This window comes from Acanthopagrus latus, chromosome 9 (assembly GCF_904848185.1).
Source record: "Acanthopagrus latus isolate v.2019 chromosome 9, fAcaLat1.1, whole genome shotgun sequence".
NCBI classification, from domain to species: domain Eukaryota; kingdom Metazoa; phylum Chordata; class Actinopteri; order Spariformes; family Sparidae; genus Acanthopagrus; species Acanthopagrus latus.
The window spans coordinates 26,856,135-26,868,426 of record NC_051047.1 but is presented as its reverse complement, the minus strand read 5'-3'; the positions used below and the strand labels follow the sequence as shown (position 1 = coordinate 26,868,426).

The window sequence follows — 12,292 nt, the reverse complement described above, 5'->3', positions numbered from 1 at the left end:
ACTATATACACACATTACACATCTATAATCTATTATCCTGACATGTATTTGACAGATTATGTTCTGTTCTGTCTGTGGCTACGTCAGGTGGAGGTAGGACAGGGTGAGGTGGGAGAGGTTTCAACTGACAGGAAGTTCCCGAGATGAACCAGCAGGGGGCGGCGTTCACTGACAGTTGGTGTGATCTCAGCGACATGACACACTGCTCTCTATTAGCAGATACTAAAAGTGCATCTTAGAAGTTTATAAAACCTTCATCAAACGTGGCAATATTTGGATGAGAGGAGAAAAAGCTGATTTCCTGATTTTTTTCGCCCCCACCCGTGTTTTTTTTTTTTGCTCCAGCTCTGGTGGAGCTGAGCGGGGGCGGCGTTGTTTAAATTTTCATTAACAGCAGTAAAAGCTCCCTCACATCCACAGAGAAAATGTTTCCATGTGGGATGATGAGTCATGAGCATGAGACCAAGAGCAGAGTCCAGGAGGATGTGGGAGACTGAAGAGAGAGAGGGTGATGAGAAAAAGAGGGAGATGAGAGAAGACGACAAGGAAGAGGAGGAGGAGGAGGAGATAGAGGTGGTACGAAGGGCCAGTAGGAAACCAAGAGAAGTGGGTGGGAGGATGAGGGAAGGAAGCTCTGTGGAGGCCCGGCTGCAGGAGCGCCAAGTGGATGAATATCTGCTGCAAAGAGGATGTCAAACAAAGATGGAGATAGAAAGTTCAATGAAGCAGCTGAGGTCAAAGTGAATTTACCAGCGAAACAAAAAAAAAGTTTTATAAACACAAAAACATGCAGCTTTACGACACGCTTTACAGTTTGTCTCATTAAAAACCCAAATCCAAACAGATTCCAGTGTGTGGAAGCATAAATCACACATGTTTGGCCTGAAAACAGAAAAATAAAAGTTCCTCTGTCATACACAGACAGAAAAACACTTAAGGACAAAACAAATCTGTGCAGCATCGTCCGCGGGCTCATGAGAACCAACACAACGTGAAAATTCATTCTCACGGACGGAGAATTAGATGCAGTTTTCTCGCTGCAGCTGTTTTTCCACGCCATGTGACCTCGGTAAGAGTTCCCAGATAATGACCACGGGCTCCTCGCATCTCTCATCCTGGTGTGTTTCTAATCCACTGTTTAAAAAAAAAAAAAAAGTCAAGATATCCAACAGGACTCCACTTGGCTCGAGCTTTCCTGCTGCCAGCCAAAACTTTACATCCCCCCCGCTGCATGTCCTGCTGCTGGAGGACACCTTTGTGTGATTGCAGGAAATGGAGTGAAGTAGCTGTTCTTCTTTAAAAGGAGACATGGAGTTAAGTTTAAATTTCCCCCCGGACGCCAAAAGTGTTTTTCAAATTAAGACTTCTTCAGTGTTACATAACGGTTTGTGGAAAACATCAGGCCGCGGTCAAAGAGACGCAGCAGAGACGGCTGCAGTACGAAGCCTCGGCCAGCTGGATCGTACACGTTTCTACTCCTTATTTCTTTTCTTCCTTTGCCTTCAGAAACAATAGGACATTTTATAAGTCTGGTAATGATCTGTATCTCTGTCTTGCTGTCAGCAAATCCCATGAAAGTACTAAAGTCAACCATGAATAGATCCTCTTAACGATGTCTGTGTATCTGAAGCCATACATCTCATTTCTCTGAGCCATAGAGCTCCACTGTCGTCCAGAAAGACATTAATAAACTTCACGGTTGTCCTGGTTGACACACACGCTGTGTTTTAACTCAGTCCTACAGACACGTTTCTGCTGCCTCAAATACTCACCAAGGAACACAAAGTCCCCAAAATATACTCATGTCTGTGGTTTTTACTCAATGCTCAGCGGTAGCCGTGCCAAATTTCATACAGCAGGTCAACTGTCACGATATTTCAGACGTTCATTGTCTGAACATACATTTGGTTTAAATTCCTGCAAAACCAGTGACGTTCCCATCGGCTTCAGCTTTAATTTCAGTACGATGCCAACTCACTTATTTACTATGAAGGTGAACAAGATAAACATCAGTATTAAGTGAGCACTGTCATTGTGAGCATGAATGTTATGAATGCAAGAAAAGTTAAGCTCTAACATTTTATTCTGACGACGACGCTGACAGTACTTGTACAGTTTACCTTCTGTAGGAGCAAATTAAACAAATGAAGAGGAGAAGAAGCATATAGTATAACGTCTCATCAGGACATTATTGTGTACCGGAGCGTCTCTCTACGCTGTCGGTTTCTTTAACTCACCATCCTGCAGCGTTCCCACAGGATGAATCCAGCCGTCTCATTGTGGTTCGCAGCGCGCCACAGCTTCTCTGTCCCGTGTTATTATTTTTCACTTTCTCTGAATTCTCTGGATATCTGAAGGTACGAGTCACCCAGCGGGGTCAGGACCACGACGTCACGTAACATCACGTGACGTCACGTCACACCGACACAGAGGAAGTTATATCTGATGTGAGGTTGTCAGATCTCTTCTCCGCCTCCCTTCTCATCTTTGTTGGAAAGACAACACGACCGCGGAGGTTGTTCCAGTTCTTTAAGCCTGGTGTTGAGGAGCTCGTTCTGCCTTTCTCCCTCCACCACAGGCTCCACCAGGTGCAACGGCACAAGTCCAACTTCCTGCTTCAGGAGGCCGACTGCAGTGCTGTGAGTTTGATCTGTTCGCCACCTCGAGTCAGAGCATTTAACAGGAACCTGCACATGCTGCGAGAACGTTAACTTTAATGTCCAGGCTCACAGAGGAGGATAAACATTAAAGAGGCACTCCGCCTATTTTACACATGTAGTCCAGTTTGCTCATCATGTTTAGTGCCACACATCAGGTTCTGGTCAGTGTGAGCCCTTTTCACCAACATGAATCAGCTGAGGTTTGCACTTGGAGCATTTACACCCAACAAAAACTTGCTACTCTTTCACTTTTTGTGCAATGTGCAGCGCCCTCTGTTGATGATGATCCTTGATTACAATGGTTCCACTCAGAACTGGGGGAAATGTAATTTTCTGTCTTGGATTTGTGCTCTGGTGCTCCTGAATTGGGATACAGCTGCTGTTCTCTGTGCATGTTACTATGAGATCCAACTTAGTTGCATTATGGGAAATGTAGGATTGAGCATTTTTGGAGCCTGATGATACGACTGAAAGTCAGGATATCTCTGCTGCTTCGATTTCAGTGTGTCACCAGCTAGTTTCAGTTTAGTAGAATCGCAATGATTTATTCAGGAGTATCTCTGTAAATCAACTTAGATTAAGAAGAAGAAAAAATAAATCATTATCACCAAAGTTTCAGGAGCTCATTTCCCATCATTAAATTATTAATATTTATAAGTTTTCATTAATAGAAGCTTAATGAATATAAAGAATATCATGTAGTTTGTCTCCAAGTCTTAAAGTTTTAAGCTCCTCGTGCTCACAGAGTGTCTTGAGTTTAAGACGTACAGCTGCTGAAGATGCGAGTGTGTGTTTGTTTGTGTGTGAGGTCAGAGAATGTTTTTTCTGAATCACTTCTGTAGAAGTTCTGCTTTAAAACGTTTATGGAAACTGTGTTCAGACTCCCACTTTACACAGAAGTGGTGACTGCAGGAGGTTAACTCCCACAGACGAGGTCACACACTTCAGAGGACGAGGCTACTTTAAACGGTCCAAATGTAAAACAGATTTTTATGTCATTTTCAATTTTCCCTTTTAATTACATCGTGGTCAGTGTGACTTTGACTGGTAAACATGTCTACGCCGCGTTTAAGATCAATTGCAGAATAATTACAATACGAGGATTCGCTTTAATTCTCAGCTAAACTGCTGCTCCCCAATTAAAATAATCAAAAAATACATCAAAAAACTTATATATGTCTGTAGAATGTGACTGGTTTCACAGAAAGGACATCTGGAAACATTTAGGTGTTGTGAGAAGTTAATTACATCCAGTTTCTGCTCATTGTTTGCTGCATTGCTTCATTCGCTTCATAACGTGTTAAAGACAACCTGATGGAGCAGCGTGTCGAATACGTCACCCAGAAACAAACACCAACAATGAGTTTCACTGCCTCTTCTAGTCCAAAAATTCTAGTGTAGATTAGTGTTGCATCGTGGGAGTTGCTGTCTTCGTGTTAAGTTTTATCCATGTTAAGTCACGTTCGCTGACCTTCCTCCTCGTTCTCTGATGCATCATCTGATGATCGATGTGACCCAATGAAACACAGATGGTTCTGGGTTTGGACATTGTTGGAAAGATTTGGGACTCATTCTCGTCTTATTTTAGACATCAGCAGCAGTACAACGTCACGTTATCCTGGAGTAAACTTCAACATCGCTGCAGGAAGTGAAGTTAAACCCCTGGAGGTCAGCAGAGAGAGTCACTGATGCTAACACACTCAAAACGTTTTCAGTGAGGCAGAGATGATGGAGGACCTGAGGAGATGTCATGTTGGTAGACCCTACTTTACCATCTACTTTACCATCTACTTTACCATCTACTTTACCATCTACTTTACCATCTACTTTACCCTGAATGAGACCATAATCTACTGAATGAACAAGATGTGGTGTTGAAGAAGACTTTAAACTAGAGTTTGAGACCATCAACTCATCAGGAAACTGTTCACTGAGGCAATAAAACAAGGGAGAAGTAGGATCAGTTTCTCATAAGCTTACATACAAATCAGACCTCTTTTGAAACCGGTGGCCAGTAAAAAGACCTCTGGTTTAAGTCACTTCTACACTGGCACCACTTTTCAGTTTCATTCATGTTTTATTCAGGCCGTGTTAGTGATTAATTTATACCCGAGCTTCAGGCAGCTGCAGACGTCTGGTTTCGCTTCACATCCACAGATTTTTTTTTTTCCAAACTTTGATTCTTCAGCTGTAATCGACGCTGACTCAAGTCGCATCACTCGAGGACACGATCTTAAACACCTGTAAGAAGACTTTGATGTGAGCACATAGCTGACAGCTGAGCTAGTCGGTTAAATTGCTTCAGGAAATTCAATAGAGACAGAAATCTGGACTGCAGACGGACGCTGCGAGGAGTCAACTCAACTTTTTCCAGAGGGTCGGTGCTCACGTGACTCCACACTGGTCGACAATCTGGCATCAATATCACCGAGCCAGAAAACTTCAGCTGACAGAGAGAGCTGGTGTTGTTCTCTGTTCTCTGTGTGCCAGTTTCCCCCTTTGTTAGCACAATTGTTTCCAGTTGTGAACAATTCAACATCCCCCGACAAACTGAGGGCAAGTACGGAAACACGTCACTGCCATTTAATTTGTAAAGCCAATATCTGCAGCCTCGCCTCACATGAACTGTGGCGTAAACGTTATATTTGTCACATAACACACAGACGGGGACACTGCCGGGACTCGTTATCAGCCTTCTTCTTTATTTGCAGACAGATAAAGACGTCTCGGATTAATCGCTTCATCTAATTAACTTCTGTGAGAACACGTTTCACACCGCTGACTCGGGATGGAAAGAATGTTTCGTGAGGACTGAGGCTGAACTTCAGTTTTACTGCCAACTGATTATTTTTTCCACTTCATGCTGCGGCGGTTTAGAGAAAATAGAGACTTGAAGGTGACACGAGATGCATTTAAAAACAGCTGTTTTTTTGGGATTGAGGTTGGCAAAATTGTAGTATAATTGTTTTTAAGAGCAAATTATTTTAAATGAGTACTGCCCTCTGTTCAGCTCTCTCACACACACCTGTCACCTGAGTTCATTGTAACTAACCTAGTGGCAGCACTCTCACAGGTGTTTTCACTTCTGCTCAGCTGGGAGTTGGACAGAATTGTGCTGGGAATTACAGAGATCACCAAACGTCCTGTTTCCACCGCAGGAACCTTTGGAGGAACTCAGGAGCAACGTTTACACGAGCACAACGTTCCTGTGTTTGAAAAAAAATCAATACTCAGCCAATATTTCTGTCTACACGCAGCCTCTACACACAGAATTACAACAGAATGATGCACGTCCCATTAAAGCACCATGAAAAGGGAGTAAATTCCTTCATAGTGCAGTCGAGCTCCTCGTTGTAACCCCTCTGGAAGACTCTGCAAATCAAGTGATCCTGTTTACGGCCATGAGCCAGAAAACACTCTGGCTCTCACAAGTTGTGCAGCAGGCGGCCTCCTCTTTAATGATGCACGGCGAGCTTCCTGCAGAGATATCAGATGAGAGTGTGCAGCAAAGATTGGTGGAAGACAGAGTGGTCCTAAAAAAGATCATCAGTGAAACCTTCTTAATGTCCCGGACAGCTTTCATGAAGGAGTGTACAGTGATGGAGTGAGCGATGAGCACTTGTACCCTCGGAGAAACGACCAGAATGTCGCAGGTGAAAAGGTTGTCCACCTTTTTTGCAGAGGCTTGTTTCAGTGTCTTATCCCACTGTACACATGTCCAGACGATGCTCCTGAAAAATGTTTCTCGTCTGAAAATAATAAAGTAATCATATGTTTACATGCACACAAGTTTTCCACCGACCCAGGATCAACTTCTACCCCATAAAAAAGTCCCTGCTTGTGTGTCATACTTCAAAAAAACACTTTGAAATCTAATGTGAGCAGCCAGACTGAGACACATCTGTGGAGATCTGACCTGAATGTATTTCAAAACCGCCTAATGTGATTTGCAAAAATCGAATTTCATCCCTCTTTTTTTCTTTCCAGATTCATAAATTTAATCCTGAAATGCTAAAAAAAGAAAGAAAAAAGACTTTGAGGGTCAAGAAACACCAGCAGTCAGTCAGTCAGGCTGTAAAGAAGCAACAGGTTATCTAAAACTCTTTAATTTAAGGTGAAGCTGATGTTCATAAATCAGCATGTGCTGTTATCATAAGAGTATAAAATAATTCATGGCCAAAACAACAAAAATAGCAGCTCAATAATAATAAACTGGAGGTAAAAATCTATCACACAAGCACAGTCGAGTCCAATCAGCAGTAAAATCATTCAGCTTCGTGTTAATACGACCGTGTGCTCACCAGCAGCAGGCTGGACTGTTTTGTTTCCATCGTCTACATTTTCATGGCAACCTTCACACACAGGCGAAGGATGTCGGAGTGAAAACATCTGTCGCCCTCGGGAGAATCCGAAGAATGCACTCAGAAAAGATTCGTCTTATCAGAATGTGTTTTTAATCTCTCACTCTGCAGAACGAGGCTGAATTCCTCTCGCGATGACTCCCGTTACCTCAACTGGAGGTCAGGGGCCTCGAGGAGCCGCAGAGCCGCGAACAAACGGAAACCTCTTCACCTCGCCGCTGTTTTAAGTTTCCTAACCGACCTCAGAGACGACAGTTGTGGCTCCTAACAAAAATATGTTCAGGCCACATGTGTGTTTTTGGTTTTTAATGTATGTGTTTTTGCAGACAAACATCTTCTGATCTGTTCTGTATTTGTTGTTGGAAACCTCAGCGGGAACTTAACGACGTGCAGATCATCGCACCAGACTAATACCACACGAACGTGGGAGAAAAGAGAAATAAAAGACTGTTGAAATAATCTAATTGTACAGTGAGGTGTGTTTCATGGAGCATAAAAACAATGAAATATAAAAAAGTCCACGTCATAAACAAACTGAGTGCAAACAGTTACCACTCGTAGATGTTTTCATGTTCAGATTTCAGAGAAGGGTTGTGTTTACACTCTGCTGCTGGATGAGATGCTTCTCACTGCCTCCCTCTTTAATTCCTTCAGCCACCTTCTTAAAAAGTTCGGGTTTTTGGGCATTTCTGAACACCTCGTTACTATCCGAGTCTTCCATAATGTCTCAAAGCAGGTGTGTTTCTCCCTCCATACAGAATGATTGGCTTGTCTGGTGTGAATGCATCTTTTTCCCCCCAGCTGTCTGGAAACAGGCGCGAGGCTGCGTGACACAAACTAACGTAAATACTCAGGATGAAACTGGGAAAAACTGAAGGCTCAGGTATCAAGAAGAGGTTCAGTTGAGATAAACAACAAGAGAAACCTGCAGGCATCAAGCTGAGAGGAAAGACAATTGCTCTGATTTGATTCTGATATTTTGACACATTTTCCCTCAACTAAAAAGAAAAATGATGACAAAAACAAATCAGAACAAAGTCTAAACAGAGCAGAGTTTGTGTCTGACAGTCTGTGTGGATGATGTCTGCAGTGTTTAAACCAGGTGTGTCGCTCCCGTCCTCCCTTAAGCCTTCACAAGAGGGCGTCGTCACTCCCTGATTGGCCGTGAGGGGAAACAGGAATTACTGCATGTTACAGGTGTAGATAACGTCCTCCAGTGAGGCTGTAATGAGCTTTATCAAGTCATTTTATGTTTTTTGGACAAACGTCTCTGAACCCTCAGATCAGGAGGCAGAGGAGGGAAAACGGCATGAGGCAACAGCGTTATACGTTTTGATTTATGGTAGTTTCATACCTGGAAACGTATCAAAATATTTCATTCACTCGCTCTGTACAAGTACAAATACATCCTATCCCCTCCTCAAGGCTGATGGATTTCTCTGAGTTTACTAACATGAGTTCTGACTTCATTTTTCTTGCAGGAGGTCAGAAATGTTCAAGTCCAAAGTTGTTTGGAAGATCAGAACAATGAAACATCCCCGTATCCTTGATATTCAAGCACCCAGTCGTCTCCCAAACCTGACCTGTAACGACTCTCTGATGTAAAACACCTGTTGGCTGCAGGAGAGCAACAGTGTAGATGTTCTGCTGAAAAGGTGATTTGTTTGATTTGTTGTTTCAAACTGTCTTTAGCACAAAATCTGCCTCTGCAGGGGCCAGAAGAGGCCTCGAGGCAGGAAAAGTAACCACGAACCTCACGAGAGGACGTCATGTTGTCTGGCTGACACTGAATCCAGCGGTTTATGGTGGAGTCAGAACAAACTCCCTGACAGTTGGCTGTGTTTTAATATTTCCTTCCGTAATGATTTGTCAGATAATACCAGAGCTGAGTGATAAGCTTCGGATAACAAGCCTCCTGGATTAGAGAGTAATTTAAGAGTCTTACATGAGAATTATTCCAGCCAAAATAAAGAATATCTGTTTGTATTTTTACACCAGGGCCAGTTCGTGTTTTATTTTCTTGTTCTTCGGAGAAACAGACGAATATAAGTATTTATTTTGTTTGAAAGAACACTTGCAATAAGCTTCCAAACACTCTCCAGGATGAACTTTAAGTTCAATTTGGACTTTACACTGCCTGGATTTAAAGGGATAGTTAGATAGGTTTTATGAAGTGAGGTTATATAAAGTATGTATCTATAGTCGATCTAACTGTCCCTTTGAGTCTGATAATAGAAAAAAAAATAGAGTAAAACATTTTCTCTGGTTTTGAATAAAATCTAAAATGCCAGCCGACAGATGTCGTTGGGTTTGAGTCATCCTGTGGGAACGTGCCGACCGTGTTGACCTCGCTGTCACCACAACGTTATGACATTCTTGAGGACAGAAAGATTTTAGTTTTTCCAGTCGAGCAACATCTTCTCCCTCTGTTCCCCTCAGATCATTTATGCCCTTTCATGTTCGACGTTTAACTTGGCAACATTCGGTCCAGGGAGATTTGCAGACTGCATGCTCAGCATTTATCCCTGACCATGAATGGGCAATAGTTGACAAGCATGTCGGAGATGCCACAGAATGCCCAGTTTCAGCTGAGGGGAGCCGGGGGGGAGGCGGTGGGAGAGGGAAGAGATGAGTCTGCTGGTGGTTTGTGCTGTGACTCAGGAGCTGCAGATAGTGGGACTGCATTTACAGCTCTGCCGCTCAATGTGAAAGTCATTACAGGCCCCTGACTTTTATGGCTCTTGTGGAAAGATGCAGAGCCAGCGGTGTGAGTCATGGATGGAACGACTGCATGTGTGCAGCTACAGCAGTAAAACCTCCTCGCCGCTCTCCCCCCTCCTCTTGTTCTTTTGGCCACATGGAGCATTAATCCACCAGCGCAGCTCCCACGCTCGTACTCCCACCTCGCCAAGTTCATCAATTGGAAAGTAGTCGAGCAAACCGCAACTACACGATCCTCCACCGGCAGCTTCAAGGCCCCACAAAAGCCTCTTTTTCTTGGGTTTCCTCGCATCAAAACACAAGTTTGAACCCCCCAATTATTATTTCACTCGTCTACCGAGAACTTCATGCAGATGAAACCGACGCACTTTGGTTTTCAAAGTTTCTCCCAGACTTGTTCAGAGAAACCACTCATTTCTCAATTATGTCTCTGAACAGTTTGTGGCACAAAACTCTGCGACGGTCTTTCTTCCAACAATGTTTACACTGGCACTCCCAGGACCTTATATGAATCATCGGCATGAGGAGGCGACCACACAGCCACGGGGGTTTGGTGAAGGCAACATATGGTGGAACCAAAAGAGACTCTCAGTTTACTGGAAGAGATGAGAGCTCCTCTCGTCTGTTCAGCTCCTGATGATATGACGCTGTCACCCCGAGCAACAACAAAATAACAGTAATTTTGCAAATGAAGATGCAGTTTTGAGCTGTAATTTTACATGAGATCTTGTCTTTGTTTTTGGCTTTTTAATGTTTAATTACAGATATTTCTACATGTTAAAAAAACAATGAAAATACAAATGGATATACACGGTGGGCTGTGATTAACTCTCAGCTCCGCCTGCAGCAGGAGAGGCATCACAACTGGTGGTATTTGTGAAACACGTAGCAGGAGAGTTGATTTAAAAAAATACACTGAGCATTTTTGTAGTGGAAGAATCTAGTATTAAACAAGATATCTGTCAAGTAAAGGAGACCTTTTATGCTATTTTCCTTTCCTTAACGGTGTTATCTTGGTTCTTGTGACTGTAAAAGGTCTCCCTCCCACAGAAAACACCCCTGAAACACCTCGTCAGTAGTTGAATATAATACATGTAAAACAAAATATATCAATTAAACTAAAATGAACATGTTTGGGGGGGATTTTGAGAGATTTGCAAGTGTTTTTATATGGAAAAAAAGACAATTTTATGGTTTTTCAGTGACAGACTTTTCATGATGTTTTGTGATGTGCAAATTCCCATTTACATTTATTTTATTTCTACTTTTTGAGCTTTTCCTGGCTTTAGTCTTCAACTGCAACAGCGTCAGGAAACAGAATGAGAGAGAGAGAGAGAGAGAGAGGAGGTGGTTGGAGATGAACCCTGGGACAGCGAGGACGCAGCATCTCCGCTCATCTCAACTATCAGGGGCGTCCCACTACTTGGCAATTGTGTCAATATTCTAATGTGGTTATAAAACACTGGAAAAGTCTGTAAAATTACAGATTTGTATCAATGTGTGGCTAACAGGATGTTGAATCATCATGAGGACGTGAATCTGAAATCCTGTTTGTGTAACAGAAAATAAAAAAAAAGCTTCTCCGGCTCCAGATGCATTCAAACAAAATATGTGCAGCCTTTTTTTCTTTTCTTTTCTTTTTTTTTGACTTTAGAGCTCATAGTCTTTATTTGTAAAACACCCAAATGAAGGTATCCATCAACTGTGGAAACTCTGAGCTGCGTTCACGTCAGCAAAGATCTACAAAAATGCCTGGACGACCCCCAGCAGGTTATTATGTGAAACCATGCGTACTGAAGTAATCGCTCCAGAGGATCCAGAAACCGCTCGAACAATAGATGCAGCACATTCCTGCTCCCCAAGAATGTCCAACATTTTGATAGAGAGGTTTTAAAGACGGGGGGGAAAGAAAAAAGAAAACAGCCAGAGAGAAATGTCGACTTGTATATGAAATAATAACGCTGGCGGTCGGGCTTGAGAGGGAGGAGAGGTTAGAGGAGGATTCCCGCTCTTTCACATGTTCTTTGTGACCCACTCATCACCTCACGGAAACCTTAATAACGATTCGCCCTGTTTAACGCCGCTGAGGTTATTTGTTTAATGCACATTCTGCTGCTGGGTGGCTGCGTGCTGCAGGAGAGAAGGTGGTTTTCGTTGGCGTGTGCTGAATGCTTCGGCAGTGTACCACAGCGAGCTGCCGTCAGTCACTTTCTGCTCGTTGTGGAAATTCTGACGCAGAGTTACCGGTCGCTGTGGCCTCTGTTTTTACTTGTAAACGGGCAGCTGGCAGGTTTTCTTTTCTTTCATTTTTTTTCCTGTATTCTCTTTACTTTTTAACTCCTGCGGCCCTGAAGTAAACCTAACAGACTGTCACGACCAGGAGAAATTATAGATATATTTAAAGTGACAAGAAAAATGTCCTCTTGGAATGATGCAGTTGCAGCTCAACAGAACCACAGCACAACATCTGAACGTTACTTCTGTCAGGATTGATGCTAATTATGTGCAGCTGAGCAACGTTAGAGAGATTTTAGTCGAGACATATTTTGG

The 12,292-nt window shown here is 43.0% G+C and overlaps 2 long non-coding RNA genes across 2 annotated transcripts; one reads left to right on the top strand and one right to left on the bottom strand.

Annotated features, from left to right (window-relative positions):
- Positions 1 to 7,095: 7,095 nt before the first annotated feature.
- Positions 7,096 to 8,162, bottom strand: LOC119025335. The gene is made up of 2 exons (XR_005076782.1): positions 7,574 to 8,162; positions 7,096 to 7,428 (listed from the first exon to the last, which is right to left on the bottom strand). It is a non-coding gene; the product is annotated as an uncharacterized LOC119025335 (long non-coding RNA).
- Positions 8,163 to 8,211: 49 nt separating this feature from the next.
- Positions 8,212 to 10,542, top strand: LOC119025336. The gene is made up of 3 exons (XR_005076783.1): positions 8,212 to 8,363; positions 8,503 to 8,676; positions 10,181 to 10,542. It is a non-coding gene; the product is annotated as an uncharacterized LOC119025336 (long non-coding RNA).
- Positions 10,543 to 12,292: the final 1,750 nt, after the last annotated feature.